Source organism: Temnothorax longispinosus, chromosome 10 (assembly GCF_030848805.1).
Source record: "Temnothorax longispinosus isolate EJ_2023e chromosome 10, Tlon_JGU_v1, whole genome shotgun sequence".
Lineage (NCBI taxonomy): Eukaryota > Metazoa > Arthropoda > Insecta > Hymenoptera > Formicidae > Temnothorax > Temnothorax longispinosus.
The window spans coordinates 12,328,628-12,346,426 of record NC_092367.1 but is presented as its reverse complement, the minus strand read 5'-3'; positions in this window follow the sequence as shown (position 1 = coordinate 12,346,426).

Here is a 17,799-nt window from a genome sequence, read left to right as displayed (position 1 = left end):
AACGCGAATTGCAATAACGCGTGGCGTGTTAATAATCTGATTAATTCGCGACGAGAATACTCGCGTGAATCCACGATCTCGCGCGATATCTCTCGCTTGCAATTCTCTCGCTCGTTGTGACACGCTCCATCGCCGTTATTAGTATTAATTGTAAATTGCGCAATTGACGCGGTAATTATTAAAGCCCGTCATTGTTAACATAGAAACCGAAATATTCAGATCTCGAATATTCTCGGGCAAGCCATACGTTTTCGCCGCGCCGTCGACGGCCTTGACGCTCGGTCACGGGCCGGCAGCGTATATACACATTTTTTCTACACAAGCTCGCGTTCTATAATAACGCGCTACATTATTTTCGCTGTTGCTGGGTGTGTTTCGGCCAGGCTCGAAACACATATTGAAAATACATACTGAATATATTATTCCGATCGTTGGAATTCTCGCAAACATAATTGCCACCGATCGAATATACTGCTCGTCGGCATTGGTTCCCGGTATAGAATATTATTGCACTCAAGGTAACCTTATTAAAGATTATAATTACAATTATAATCACAATTGCAAAAGAAGTTGTCGTAGTTGATGCTCGTGGATGATTGCTCGTGCCGTGTGTATACTGCTCATGTCGTATACGCTGCTCGTGTCGTAGCTCCGCGCACAACATGTATTGCTGAAAACTTAATCTGAACAAATACTTGAGTGCATTTCTCGCCGTAGCCGGGCACCTGTGCCAACCTAATTGATAATTTGATCGTTAATACAACTGTTTTCTTATTTTGTACATCCCTTGCAACCCTCTTCCTTGCTAGCTCTACACTGCATTTGATCCCCCTTCTTGCGTTCGCCATTCGCTCTTGCGATTAACAAAATTGTCATTTTCGGCTACGTTATGTTGTAATTGAGGAACATTCTCTCGGGAACATTCCATTGAGCCTTCGCGTAGGAATCCGAAACGAGCCATCTGTTATTCCTCGTCACCTTGACGAACGGAACGGTTGTTTGCTTTCGTTCTCTCTTTCGTCCCTTAGCATATAAACTCGAAGCCTATTGTTCGCCGGTATTTCCACGGGGCGACAATACATTACGTGTCCTTGGGGTCGTTCGCCGTTGTTGTTGATTGCTTTACGTATCAACCAACATGTCGAAATCAAAGTCAGCTCCCTCTTGTCGCGAATTATGCGTCCGGCGGATGAGGGAGATTTATGACCTTGCCCGGAAGGCCTCGTCCGAACCGACGATCCTAGAAGGTTTTCTTGCCCGCTATCTGAGCGTGGCGAGAATCGCCGAGGACTTTGAGAACGCGCATCTCAAGATTATACAAGAGACTACTGAGTTCGACTCCGAAGACGCGGTTCGGGCAGACTTCGACAAGATGCATTACGCCGTGAAGGGACGGTATCACGCGCTCACGGGCACGGCGCCCGGAACCGCACAGGCTCATTCCGCGAGCCACGCGTCGGCGATCAAGTTACCCAAAATTACGCTTCCGCAATTTTCGGGCGATCTCACGCTGTGGCCGTCTTTTATCGCTCTGTTCAACACCTCGATTCACGACAACCGGCAGATCTCGTCAATAGAGAAGTATCAATATCTGCTGGCCTCGCTAAAGGGGGAGGCGCTCAATGTAATCAAGAATTTGCCCCTCGCCGCGGAGTATTACATGATTGCATACGACGCGCTGCTCGACAGATATCGGAACAGAAGGAAGCTAGCGGACCACCACCTAAAGTCGATACGCGAAGCCAAACCGTTAAAAATAGAATCGGCCGATGCCCTCCATAAATTATTAGATACGTTCACCGAAAACACTCGCGCGCTAAACCTGATGAAGTTCCCTACCGATTCGTGGGATTTCCTTTTGCTCAATTTCCTGCTCGAGAAGCTTCCCCGATCATTGCGGGAAAAGTTCGAATCCGTTCATCGGGCCGAAGAGATACCGCGATACGCTCAACTCATCAAGTTTCTTTCCGAGCACTGTAAAGTGCTTGAGGCCATCTCGGGTCCGTCGACCATGCCGTTCAAATCACAATCGTCCGCGTCGGCTTCGTCGCTTGCAACTCGAACTGCCGAGTGTCCGGTGTGCAAGGAACAACATCTCGTGTTTAAGTGCCCTCGGTTCTTGAAATTATCCCCTCAGGAAAGGCATTCAATGGCCAAAACCGCGAATTTGTGTCTCAATTGCCTTTGCGCGGGTCATGGCACTAACAACTGCACATCGACGGGGACGTGCCGGTCGTGCCAGGCTAGGCATCATACCCTATTGCACTTCGGACGGAATTCGGGTCCAGTGGGCACCCCGGCAGATACCGGAGCCCCCTCTGAATCGGTCGCCGAGGAGAGTTCGTCGCCACAACATAACGAGCCTCTCGTCACCATGACCAGCGTCGCGAAATTGAGTTCGACCGTATTACTGTCAACGGTGCAGGCCGAAGCTCTCGACGTCCACGGGAATCCATTCCCTGTTCGCATGCTTTTAGATAGTGCTAGTCAATTGAACTTTATCTCGGAAAATTGCATGCAAAGGGGTGGTTTCGGACGAACCAAAGGTCGCACGGTAGTTCTAGCGGTTAATGATACTAAGGCGGCTGCTACTCGAGGTAGCACCTCACTCGTGATTCAAGTACAGGGTAACGGCAATACTCGCGTTCCGATAAAGGCTACGATTCTCCCACGCATCTCCGCCCAATTACCTAGTAGTCAAGTCGAACAAAGAGCGTGGAAACACTAGAGGGATTGAAACTTGCGGATCCGCAGTATCACCCGCGACCGGGTCCCATCGATATCTTAATCGGCGCAGAGATCTTTACGTCATTGCTTCGAGACGGTCGTCGCGTAGGGAAGAAGGGCGAACCAGACGCCTTTAATTCCATTTTCGGTTGGGTTCTAGTCGGTTCGGTATCGACTCAGGCATCTCGGTCTACACACTCGTTCCTGACTCTCGATTCATTAGACGCGTCTCTCAGTCGATTTTGGCAGTTAGACGAGATTCCCACGGCTCCGCCGTATTCACAGGAAGATAGACGTTGCGAGGAATTATTTGCGCAGACCACGCGTCGCGATATATCTGGTCGATTTGTAATATCGTATCCTTTCATAAAGGACAAACCTTGTTTCGTTGGCACGCGTCAAGTAGCCGTGAACAGATTTCGCGCACTTGAGCGTCGCTTCAAAGCGGATAAAGAATTCAAAATAAATTACAACAAATTCATGCAGGATTACTTAGATAATGGCTATATGAAATTGATCAAGCAGCCGTTCCCAGTGGACGGACCTGTCTTTTACCTACCCCATCATGGGGTATTCAAGTCAGATAGCACGACTACGAAATTGCGCGTCGTATTTGATGGATCGGCTAAGGATCTGAACGGCGTCTCGCTGAATCAAATGTTGCGATCCGGTCCCAAATTACAATCAGACATAGTTGTGATATTATTGATGTTCCGGCTCGGCCTCGTGGCGTTCACCGCGGATGTCAGACAGATGTTCCTTCAGATATTGGTCGAACTCGGTCATTGTGACTATCAACGAATAGTGTGGCGTTTCTCAGAAAACGATCCGATCTCGGACTACCTTTTGCTGACTGTCATTTTCGGATTGACATGCTCTCCATTCATAGCGATTGCTTGCATGTTAAAGCTAGCGGCCGAAGGCAAAACGAGATACCCATTGGCCGCGGCTGCCTTGGAAGAGAGCGTCTACGTCGACGATGTGGTGACAAGTGTCGAGTCAGTGGAGAAGGCCCGCGAGCTTCAGCGGCAACTACAAGCCTTGCTTAAAACTGCCGGCTTCGAACTCAGAAAATGGGCCAGTAGCCATCCGTCGGTCTTAGCTGATCTGGATCCGGAACTCTGCAGCCAGTCGTTACTATCCTTTGAATCGCCGGAAGACCAGTTTCTTAAGGTCCTTGGACTTCGTTGGTACCCTCAAACGGACGACTTCGGATTTCAGGTCACCCCGTTGGACAGAGATTGCACCAAACGCACCATTCTCTCTGAATTAGCTCGCATCTTTGATCCCTTGGGGTTCCTGACCCCGCTTACATTCATGGCCAAACGATTGATCCAGCAACTCTGGATGCTCAAAGTAGAGTGGGACGACAGGCCCCCCTCAGAGATATGTTCTAAATGGGAAAGATACAAATCGGAGCTCTCCGCGTTAGCCTCCATTCGTATACCTCGCACTATCGCGGTCGTAAATAACGTGGTCAGGCGAGAAATCCACGGATTTTGTGACGCGAGCGAGCAGGGCTACGGAGCCGTTGTATATATTAGACTCGTCACCGAGAATGGGGTGATAATCCGTATGCTCATCGCCAAATCGAAAGTGGCCCCACTCAAGGCCATCACATTACCGAGACTCGAACTTTCCGCGGCTGTCTTGCTGTCAGATTTGTTGGAATATGTCGAGAAAATTCTCCGACCTAAAGTTGCCGTCGACGACACATACGCCTGGTCGGATTCTGAGGTTACCCTCGCGTGGATACGCTCGGCTCCGCACCGTTGGAAGACGTTCGTGCGTAATCGTGTCGCACGCATCCAGTCTAACACAAACATTTCCTGCTGGAAACATGTCGATACCAAATCTAACCCCGCTGATTGTTGCTCAAGGGGCTTGTTCCCCCAGGAACTAGTCGATCACCCGCTGTGGTGGACCGGTCCTGCGTGGCTCGTCGAATTCGAACCCACTCAAGAAACGACATTGGAAGCTGAGGATCTTCCCGAGGAGGAAGAAAATTCTCGCGCCTTTGTTTCCACAAATCCTGCGGATGATGTAGATTCCATTACTGTTGTTGATTCGCTTCTCGATCGCTTCTCGTCGTTAGACAAACTCGTCAGAGTGTTCGCGTATTGCCTCCGATTCGCTACCAAAACTAGATCAAACGCGCTCACTCTCGTCGTGGATCAAATCGAATTTCACTCGACCTTGTTATACCTCGTCAAACTTGTGCAATCTCGTTGCTTCGCAGAGGATATCGGTAGCTTAAGACGCAATCAGAGTTGCTCCAAACCTCTGCGAAAACTCGCCCCCTTCTTGGATGGTCGCGGAGTCCTCAGGGTGGGCGGCAGGCTCACCCATTCCGCCATCTCATACGAAGCTAAACACCCGGCATTGCTGCCTAACCGACATCGACTCACGGAACTTATCGTAGAGCGCACCCACCGCCTACATCTGCATCCGGGACGTCGAACGTTACATTATATCCTGTCACAGAACTTCTGGATCCTGGGGGCCCATCAGGCCATTAAACGCTGCCTATCGCGCTGCTATCGGTGCTTCAGGGCGAATCCACGCCCGATGCAACCGCCTATGGCGGACCTACCGTTAGATCGAGTACGTCAGGCTAAGCCCTTTTCGATCACCGGAGTCGACTACGCTGGGCCATTCCCAGTCTACAATCGTCGTTCCCGCGGAGCAACCCCGTTCAAGGCCTACGTGTGCCTTTTTGTCTGCTTCGCAACCAAGGCAGTTCACCTAGAGCTCGCCTTTTCTCTATCTACAGAATCGTTCCTGTCAGCCCTGAGGCGCTTCATCGCTAGACGCGGCCGTTGCTCGCGAATATACAGCGACTGCGGCACCAACTTTGTTGGAGCTCAACGAGAGCTCGTCGGCTGCATGCAGGCCGCCTCGGAACGGGAGCAAATTCAGTGGGCCTTTAACCCCCCCTCGGCACCGCATTTCGGTGGCCTTTGGGAAGCCGGGGTCAAATCGATGAAGACCCACTTGAAGCGAGTAGTGGGGACACAGATCCTCACCGTGGAGGAGTTCAGTACGCTCATAACCCAAGTAGAAGCTATCCTGAACTCCAGACCCCTCTGTCCCACCAGCTCAGATCCCAGCGACCTCGGGGTGCTCTCCCCGGGGCACTTCCTCACCCTGGAGCCTCTCGTGGCGGTTCCACACCCTGACCTGAACCCGGTGCCGATGAGCAGACTCGATCGGTGGCAACTGGTGCAACATATGCACCAGCAGTTCTGGAAGAGGTGGCATGATGAATACCTGCACACCCTCCAACAGCGACCGAAGTGGCTGCAATCGGCACCTACGGTAAAAAAGGACACACTGGTCCTGGTAAAGGGCGAAAACGCCCCTCCCTTGCAATGGAGGCGAGGGCGAATCGTGGAACTGCACCCGGGCCGTGACGGCGTCGCTCGGGTCGCTACGGTGCGGACGGCGGATGGCGTGCTTACTCGTCCTCTGGTGAAGTTGTGCCCACTGCCGATGGACACTTCGCCAGAGGAATCTGTTTAAGCGTAGAAAATACGTCGTATTTTGGTGGGCGGTATGTTCGGCGTATCGCCTTGTAAATAGTATAGTTACTTCATGTTCATGTATTCATGTATCGTTTGTACTTAGTTGCATAAGTCGTTTGTAATTCTCGCGCGAAACGTCGGCGGATCGCGATCAGCCAAATCATGCGACGGTAATTATACAGTAATAGGGACCACCCTCTGATGACCTTGACCTTGACATATGTTGTCAAGGTCACCCTCCTGAGTGACCTTCGGAAGGTTTTAGCCGTCGCTCGTTATTCGTTAAAAAGTTATTAACAAAAAAAGTTTCGAAAATATAGCAGCTATTTTGAGTATTAGAACGCATAAATAACTAATATATATGTCGAAATAGTTCACGCATACACTTTTCACGCAAACCGAGGTTCACGCACACCCCCCCCCTGCTTTCGGGGGATGTGCGGTAGCCCCGAAATAGTTCACGCATACACTTTCCACGCGAACCGAGGTTCACGCACACCCCCCCTGCTTTCGGAGGAGGTGCGGTAGCCCCGAAATAGTTTACGCATACACTTTCACGCAAACCGAGGTTCACGCACACCCCCCCCTGCTTTCGGGCTGGCCCGAAAGCAGGGGGGGTGTGCGTGAACCTCGGTTCGCGTGAAAGTGTATGCGTAAACTATTTCGGGGCTACCGCACCTCCCCCGAAAGCAGGGGGGGTGTGCGTGAACCTCGGTTCGCGTGGAAAGTGTATGCGTGAACTTTTCATGCGTGGAAAGTTAATATGCGAGATGCCACATAGGTTAGTTGACGCGCTTTAAAAGTATTTAAGTGTTTAAAGCGCGTCAACTAACCTATATATGCACTTATATATACTATATTTTCCAAACTTTTTTTGTTAATAACTTTTTAACGAATAGCGAGCGATGGCTAAAACCTTCTGAAGGTCACTCGGGGTCATGACCTTGACAACATATATCAAGGTCATTAAAATCAGTGAGGTCGCCAAACTTTTTTTTGTTAATAACTTTTTAATAAAACACGAGCGACGGCTAAAACCTTCCGAAGGTCACTCAGGAGGGTGACCTTGACAACATATGTCAAGGTCAAGGTCATCGGAGGGTGGTCCCTATTACTGTATAATTACCGATTTTTCTTTTGAGGGGTGTTGGGGGGCTCAAGAAAAGCTTAATCTCAAGTTTTCGACCTCTGTTTCCCGCTTGCTTTTTTTACGGGAGTAAAAAATGTGAAAAAATGGTTTTTCCGCGATAATTCGGTTTCTAATAAAGTTACAAGGTCGAATCAGAGCTCATTTTAAAGCTTTTTTTACGCTCTACAAATTATGTCGTATAAGATTTTTACGTATGATCGATTGTTTTCGAGGCATCGAACGAGAAAGAAAAATAAAAAAGTATGATATTTAGTTTTTTCCTTTTTACTCATTATTGTCGTCCGGAATTGCAAAAATGCTTCAAATGAAACTTGTAGAGCGTAAAAAAACCTACAATTTTCATTTGTTATTCATTTCATTTAGTTAAAAATTACGCCTTGTAGAGCGCCTCAAAGTGGAGAGTCGTCGCCATCGCGTCAGCGGCGCGTTGGTTACGTTGATCGCGGCACCGAACGCTTTCGCTAAGATTTCCGATTTCATTGACGCAAAAAAGTTTTTTTTTTCTATTTTATCGTTTTTCGCACACGAATCTATATAAACGCTTCAAATAAAACTTGCACAGCAATAAAAATCGTAAAATGTTCTTATTTATTACTTTAATTTCGTTGAAAATTCCATATCGCACTACGCCTGCAAATAAATCTTGCAAAGCCTGAAATTATTATATTTTGAAACCGTCAAGTTTTCTTAAGGGAATCAAACACGTATTTACCATTGCAGATAGTTGTTTTGAAACGAAAATTACACTTACCGTTTCATTGAAGAATACATGAAAGCGTGCAGTTTTATATCTAAGTGACAATATTCTGTGAAGTCAGTTTATAAGAAAGAAATACTTTATACATTTTGTTCATTACTTAATAAATAACAAGTTATTCATGTCTTGAACGTTTTGGTCGTGGCTGATTGTCGCCATCGTCTTCTTGAAGTTGAACCTCGTTCGGGTGTTGCTCGTCGTCTTCGTCGTCGTTGAAATAGTCATCCATCTCACTTGCCATAATTTCTGCCGGAGTTATCGAATTCAGGCATGTTTGTCCGGAACAGTGATAGCAAATCATCGAACATTTAATGCCTGCTTTTCGGCAACCACACGAGCCACTGCAGTTTCCCTTGCATTTACATGAAATTAATTGCAGTAGCTCAGCAGGCGCAGGTGGGGCTTGAGTTGTGATTGGCTGTAAACCTGAAAATGTCCTTTTCCAACCCCATTCTTCGGGATCTTTGTAATTGCCAAGCCAAGTCTGCACTTGTTGGTATGTGCGCAAAACATGTTCACGTGCCACGTTTTCGTTGGAGGCAGCACGGACAAATTCAATTTCGTGGTCGAAGACGCTTTTAAGAAACGTTTAAACCGAAGTGTGTCTAAAATTTCTCTTGTTTATCACCGCCATACAAAGCGACGAGAAACACTTCTCCGGCTGACACGAGGATTTCGGGATCGATGTTTTTTACTTTGAAAGTTCCACCGCTGACTGCAAATCCAGCCGATTTTTCAATGTAGTTATGAATTTCAATTTTCCTACGTTGAACAGACAGGACGTGGTATCGCACCCGCTGAACGCATGGAGAAAAAGGATGTTGTCACGTACAAAGTCACCATGTTTGAAGCTTGTTCCACCAAAAATTGTTTCTTGACTTTTACCTTTTGCAGGTTTTTTGAAGAATATGTTCGGTGTATTCGGGGCGAGTCCAGTCAGTAGAACAAGGAGGTCAATGTCTTCTCCAACAATTTCTGCAGAGTCATAAATTTGTAATATCTCAATAGCTGTATGTACAATTAGTACATCTGCATCTTCGATCGCTTGTCGAACTTCGATTCCAGCTACCTCGAAATGAGTACGAAGCATATTTATGAACTTTTCTCATTGTTCAAGTCACTCATTGTTGTTCATTAAAAACTGCACTAACAAAATGTCCACAAAATTCTCGTTTCGAAAAGCATCTGCTCGCTGCGATATACAGAAAACGACTGGCAACTGTGATAAAAAGGACCGGCGAGCAGATGTTTACTATAGTAAACATTTGCTAGTATGTTTACTTTATATAAAACAATGAAGAAAACATTGAAGTCTGAAATCTTAGCGAAAGCGTTCGGTGCCGCGTATCGACGTAACCAACGCGCCGCTGACGCGATGGCGACGACTCTCCACTTTGAGGCGCTCTACAAGGCGTAATTTTTAACTAAATGAAATGAATAACAAATGAAAATTGTAGGTTTTTTTACGCTCTACAAGTTTCATTTGAAGCATTTTTGCAATTCCGGACGACAATAATGAGTAAAAAGAAAAAAACTAAATATCATACTTTTTTATTTTTTTTTCTCGTTTGATGCCTCGAAAACAATCGATCATACGTAAAAATGTCATACGACATAATTTGTAGAGCATAAAAAAAGCTTTAAAATGAGCTCTGATTTGACCTTGTAACTTTATTAGAAACCGAGTTATCGCGGAAAAACCATTTTTTCACATTTTTTACTCTCGTAAAAAAAGCAAGCGGGAAACAGAGGTCGAAAACTTGAGATTAAGTTTTTCTTGAGCCCCCCAACACCCCCCAAAAGAAAAATCCTGGGTCAGAATTATGTCTTTTATAATCCGTTTTTTTGTACATAGTGACTGGACTACATCGCCCATCCGCCGACGGTATCCACCCCCCCGGAAAGGGAACAACTACTCGTTCGCAGCGACATGTTCCAGGACCGCGGGGACAGAGCATTAGCAATCCAGCCGTCTTACGGCAAACACATTTTGGACAGCCGTCTTACGGCACACATATCATCGTCAAATAGTCGGAGAGGACACACCTCTCATCAGAACTTCTCGTCAAGCCGCCGTGCGGCGCACACACACACATAGTCTAAGAGCCGTCTTACGGCACACGTTCGCCGGGCAAAACGCATCACGGAATCGCCTTTGCCGCCTTGCTCAACCGGGAGTGCGCACGTCTCCTACTGCTTTTTCCTGCCTGCTCTATCGCTTGCTCTCCACCGTTTTGCTTGCTTGCACGAGTTTTGCCATCGCATGCCGAACGAGACCCACGGAGCGGCCAAGTTCAGGGGACAGGACGAGGATTGGCGGAATCACGGGGACGACGGCCGACACGGTGAGTTGCTTCGCTTAATATTTCGTTGCATGCGTTTCTGCTTTCGCGTTAAACATTTGATAGTCGTGAGGGGAAAGCGACAACCCCCCTCTGGTCCTTCGAGTATCGCAAATCTTGCCTCCGGGGCGAAACTATCCCCGTTCAGCTGGCAAAGATAAAAAACCCGACGTTCGTTTGATCTTCGACATATTTTCGAGTAGTCTTAAATAAACTGACATAAAATAATAGACAGCCACTTCTTTGCTATATATAACATTTTTTTTGCAATTTTGCAATGAAATATTTCTGCAATCTTGCAATGAAATATTTGCAATTGAGAGTCCCGGCCATCTACAGCATCTGCACCGTGATATGTCAAAAATCGAGCTGATTTTGAAAATTTCTCGAAACCAAACCCGTCTGAATCTCGAATCAATGTTGGATTTTGATGACCATATTTCGATATCATTTCGACTTCTTATTTCTCACTGGGGAAGGCCTAGACTCAAGTGCAAGGTTAAATGAGTACAGACAAATATCATGAAACATTATATGTATAATAAAATAACACTAGTAAATAAATAAAAATAAGTTAATAAATAAAACCTTTTCTAATAACTAAACTATTCCGACCTTTGTTTTGCGAATATGACTACATTTCATTTTTATTTATGCGTTTTTGACGATTAGATTTAAGATAATTGCGAAATATTACACCGAAGAAAGTCTAAACTAAGATCGAAACATTTGTATTGTATTTTGTTTCAAGTTATTAAATGTGTTTAATTATATATTATTATTTATTTGCTATAAAAGCGACGTTTTGCTCTTATTTGCCTTAAGGGGATCCTAAAGCCGTCTGTAATACCGGCTTTTTTTCTTAGCACTAATCTTTTAATTGACTTTATAGAAATACAAAATTCTTGTCTAGAATTAAAGTACGCATCAAAATCTAGGTCATGGTGGTCAAATTTATATCGAAAACGAAAAAAAATTAATATTTTTGTTAATTTTTGGTATACGTGACGACAATATTTGCTTTGTACAAAAATTCCACGATAAATATCCACAAAATTAGACCGGCATGACCTAGGGACAACATTTAAGAACAATATCGTGCAATTAGATCTAAGATTGAAAACCTAGAAAAAAAGATTACTTTATATAACTTTTATATGTGCAAAAGCACATTCAGGTTGACAGGATAAGCAATATTGCGTGTGGCAAGAGATGGCGCAGTAATCGAACAAAGACAGATGCCTCTCGTTAGACAAGGACAGATATAGATATATGACAAGAAAACAGAATTAGAAATGTTGACATTACCGACGTCGAGGAAGTTCAGCCTTCACTTTAGGATCCCCTTAAGTTTCGAAAAGATTTATCCTCTTTATATAAGATTGAATATGAGAGAATGAAAATTTTCCGTTTAATATTTTACAAATTAGGGAAGGAATGTTTTATTTATTTTTACGAATGAGAAATTTCCTGACGTTTTGAAATATTAGTAGTCCTGAAAAGGACTGTTTTGCAGTGAACTGCTAGCTTTGAAAAGAGCCGTTATTTAGCCCATGAAATTGTTAGCTTTAAAAAGAACCGTTTTTTTAGTCCTAAAAAGGACTTGTTAAATGAGGAATGTTTTCAAAATGAGCCCCATGAGCCTCGATATGCATGCCCGGGAAAAAATATTCATATATGATCATATATAATCATATATGATTGGCTATATATGGTCAGATATGGAAATTGGCCAGATCTGAGGATATATGATCTGGTATTATTGTATATGTTAATATCTGATCAGATATGATCAGGTATGATCAGATACGAACTGACACAGTTCAATCTGGACATATATATTTAAGTAAGTTTCAGAACATTGTTATATATTTTCAAAAGTTATTTTTTAAGTGTGCCACTTTATTATAAAAGTAGACTCCACGATACAACTGATACAAAAATTGTGCCGCTTCATAGCGCGAGACAGTGTCGTGTCTTTTGATACCATTCTTATAACACTGTTGGTCAAATTTTAAATACGAGAAACAGATCCCATCGAATGCCATCTATCGGATACTTTGAGATGCAATATCTGATCTGATCATATATAATCTTATATGACTATATAAGTTCATATATGATTATATATGATTTTCAGTTTAAATTATAAGATATTATGTTTGCAAAATAATACGATTAATATATTTATTTATAAGAACTATAATATATATTATATAACAGTTTTTTTCACGAAGGTAAAATTTCATTGTTTATAAAAATATTTGATAAAAATTAATATGTCAATTAAAAAAGATTAAGTGTCTTATGCAAAATTAGAAAAAAAGAAAATTTAAAATAACACAAGCAATGAGATGCCGTTTTTGGTCGAAGTGGATCTGGGTGCTTAATAATATTTCACAATATCAATTATTATTAAATACATTTTTCAGTTTTTTAAACTGCGTGCCAATATGGACTTTGTCGGACTTAAACACACATATATATATATATATAAACGCTCTATATATGGGCATGTAAAACTTATATCTGTTTATATCTCATTTATATATGTTCATATACTGTCAGATATGAATATTTTTTCCCGGGATGATATAAAATGTCCGGGAAAAATATTCATATCTGACAGTATATCATATATAAATGAGATATGAACAGATATAAGTTTTACATGCCCATGTATAGAGCATATATAATCATATATGGTTATCTATCGCCATATATGATTCTGATCACCATATATGATTATATATGCTCTATACATGGGCATGTAAAACTTATATCTGTTCATATCTCATTATATATGTTCATATACTGTCAGATATGAATATTTTTCCCGCGGACATTTTATATCATTATATCCCAGTCTGGTCATATATACATCGCGTCTTGTCATATATGATCATGTACAGTGCCGATATAGTTATGTATGACCATATATAATTATATCTGATAATACATGGCCGAACATTCTTTATATACGATCATGTAAGGCCAGATACGATTATGTTTAGTGTCATATCTGCTACACATAATAATATGTCTGACCATATATGAACTTATATGATCAGATCTTGTGTCATGTATAATATACGATCTGATCATATATGGCAATAGATAACCATATATGATTATATATGCTCTATATATGGGCATGTAAAACTTATATCTGTTCATATCTTATTTATATATGAACATATATGAACATATATAAGTTTACATGTTCATATATGAATATATACTGTCAGATATGAATATTTTTTCCCGGGTGCTTCCGTCACGAATAATTATATTTTCTCTCGTATGCGTCGAAGTATCGGTCCATCGACAGCTGCTGTATTCTTGCGATCACTTCTTCGGGTGAAGCGGGCTCTGTTGCGTATAAATTTTTCTTCAAATGACCCTAAAGAAAAAAATCTAACGATGTCAGCTCGGATGAACTGTTAACAATCAATATGAAAAATATTGAAGCACTTTTTTCCACATTTTTCTCCTTTTCCTATCTTTCTAAATTAAAATCTTCTCATACCGCCATTTGATTGGTCCATGTTGCACTATCCAACGACCGGGAAAACGTTTATTTAAAAAACAGCTTTGTATGCATGCGGTAGTGCCCCGTCATGCTGGAAAAGCATAACTCTTCTTTGCAGGAGAGGAATTTCTTCCAGAAGATCTGGAAGAAGTCGTTGCATTACAAAATCAGCGTAACTTCTTCCTTATAAAAGAAACATCTTTATAACTTATTGATACATATTGCAAATAGATCAGGCTGATCAGGAGATTTTTAAAATTTTTACTGTCAAAATATCTGGTAGAAGAGTAGGACCGATAACTTATCTACCATCCAAAATGCCTGCTCAGTAGTTCAGCTTCCATCTATGTTGAAAGTTATACGCGTGCGGGTTACGCGTGGGTTAGAACGTCATAATAATGCTCGAATAATATATATGTCCTTTAATATGTTCTATAATATCCTATAATATGTGTTATTATATTTTAAAAGTCTTCTGAATTATTTTCCTTGCAATTTATAATAATATACTACATTATATAAAATTACAAGTATAAATTTTTCAGGTGAACAAGGTTATGTTAATTGGAGGGAAACATGAAAAAGATTTTATTAGAAGAAGTTTGAGTGCTACATTTTCTGATGACTTAGCCTCCATGTGTTCATGGACTAGCCAAAAAAATAATTATAAAATTGGAGATACGCACACAATTCTGAGCATTAAAAGTAAGTAATTTTTTAAGAGATGTATATATTACTTGCAGTATTAAATGCTATGTTTATGTCTCAAAATTTATTAAATTGTTTCCTATTTTTTTGTGGCAATCATCGTTAAAAAGCAGGACACACATACACGTTAAAAATTCTCACGAAATAAAAGAAAAATATTAATCCATAAACTAATACTTTTGATCGATTTAGTATATATGTAAACTATTCCGGAAACTTTTGTGTTATTTCAATAATTATCATAAGTTTTAATTGCTGTTAAATTAACATTATTTATTTCTTTCATCTAACAATAAACTGTATTGAATGTTTCTTATTCCAGAAGCTTTTAGAGCAATATTCTCTCGGAATACAGAAAAAGATTTTGAACACTTTGTAATGGAGTGGTTCAGATTCGCAAACGTCCGTAAGGAAAGAAAAAAACATTAGGTAATGTAATGTATTTCGGTATATACTCTCCATAAAATAAAATCATTATAGTTTGCCGCGTTATAATTTATAAGTAACTTTTTCACTAATTTAATTCTACTTTTATTTTTTAGGAAGTGATAAATATATTATCTTACTTGCGTGACTCCGCGCGAGTGATTATTATAGTAACAAATTTTTTTATTTGAAAGATGAGTTTTATCCCAAAACCTTCCGCTAGGATCAGTGATCTTCACCAAAGATATTATTGTAATAAACTGAAAACTGTAATATATGGTATATACTATTTTTATATAAATAAATTTTATGATAATTAGTGAATTATTCCCTAATGCAGATTATAAGTATATAACAGGCCTGGGCAACTTCGAGCTCCGGAGCCACGACACTTCCCTACTTTCCGTGGATAGAAAAGAAGTGTCGTGGTTCTGGAACTCAAAGTTGTTCAAGCCTGGTCTATAAAAAAACAATCTAAATATTAATTAGACAATAAATATTGAGATATTTTATTACTATTGCATATTTATTGAAAACATGTTGCCTGTAATAGAAATAAAACATCAATAAGAACTTTAAATAAATGTTAGAATTAATATTACGGTAATCTTAATATAATATTGTAATAAAGTTGATAGTACGTTTAAATTTTTATCTCAAAAACATTATAGGAATGATAGAAAAACCTTAGCGCAATGTTATTTGCAACGTTATGGCACTCCCATTTCAACATTACTGAAATTTCGGAATTGTGGTCAAAGTATGTTCATAATGATGTTCTATACAACATTAAGAACTACATATTTAACAACATTACAAGTTCTAGAATATCGTTGCAATAACATTGTAATAATGATTTTTTGCTTACTGGGTTGTCACGTTCGTCCAACAGTAACGCACACTGAGTAATGTCGTTGTTGTATCAAATAAACAAATATAGCATCGATATAAAACTCTTTAACCATTTAAAAATAGCATTCAATTTTATGGCACAGTATACTTTTGAAACACACTGCATTTGAGCTTTACATCGTTACGTAATATCTTACTTATCTAAAATATAGATAATATAATCTAAAATATGGAAAAACAGGTAATTAAACTAATTGTAAGGTGGTATAGATAAGGAGGACTTATCCTCCTAAGATAAGGAAAGAAAGAAAACAGCATTTAATGTCATATGTCGGAATCGAATGTTAGGCATGTTATACTGCGTTGTCGATTGTCGAATCAATGATGTATTCATCTGGTCGCTATAAGTACATGATGTGTATTATTCGTTGAAAACCTCGGCCGTGGCGATTTGCATCATTCTATCTTTCTCGTTCATTAGATATGTAAACAAGAATAGAATGACAATAGCACGCTCCGCGAACGCACATTTAGAATGACTTATTTCTTGTAAAGTGTCGATAACCTCACCTAATTTTTCGTGCCCCTTTATTACTGTATATTTAACATATATCAAATTTAGGTATCTCTATATCTAATACTTATTCTCATGAAAGGTCTAGCTTAAACATAAAATTATTTAAATATCTAATTGTTATAGTAAATTTTTCCTAAAAATTGTATTACTTCTGAGTAACTATTATATAGGTGAAACTCGTAGAAAGATTTAATAAGTGCTTTGTTCCAAAATTTAATTTCAATTAACGCAAAAATATCTAACAAAACAGATTGTTTATTATTCTTGTAAAATATAGTTTATTTTTTTGTATTTAAATCTTTATATGTTGAAAATGGTTATGTCTTGGCGAGAGTTCTATTTGTTATCGAAATTTTCTGTAAGGAGGTACTTCTGACAGAAGTAACATGTAATTCTTAGTGCAAGAAAAAATTATTATTTTTATTATTACGATGCGTAAGAATATTCCACGCGACGCACGCGAGCCGCAAAGACATAGCACCGCCGCCGCACCACGCGCTGATTGCATGGACTGACTTTACTCAATAATTACAGCTTTGTTAAGCATTATAAAAAAAATGGTTTAGGACTTTTCGACTCAATTTTTGATAAGAAATAACGCTATGTATTTAGTGCGTGGTCTTTAAGAAACACCATATAAAAACCTTGAAAAAGAACGGCGCAAAAACTGTGAATATGATAGCACAGATCAAGGTAAGATTTATCTTATCTTGCTTGATAACAAAATGCGGAACACATATGCGGAAAATACGTTATATATTATAATATTCTCGAGTAAAATTACGAGTCGTTAAATTCATTTTTATCATAAGAGTTAAAACTAAACTCTTTCCTATTCTCACATATCCTATTCATTCAATAAAAAAAATTTAAGAAAAAATGTACACCCTCTTATAGACAACGAATTATTATATTTCTGTCACTAACTAGCTTTTCTCGAAATATAGCTTACACAGGTAGCACATATTAGTTTCATATACGTTTTTTTAAACGTATACATAGTTTCATAACCGTAAAGAACCATTAAGAAACGTTTGAACAAAAATGTTTTTGAAACCATAATTTAAGAAACGTATTTTTTACAGTTACGTATTTCTACGCAGTTAACAAAAATACCTATTTGTTAAATTTTTTCTTTCAAAATTATAATTTGCTTTATCTATATAATAGCTTTAACATCAGCCTTTTTTAAAACATTTAAATT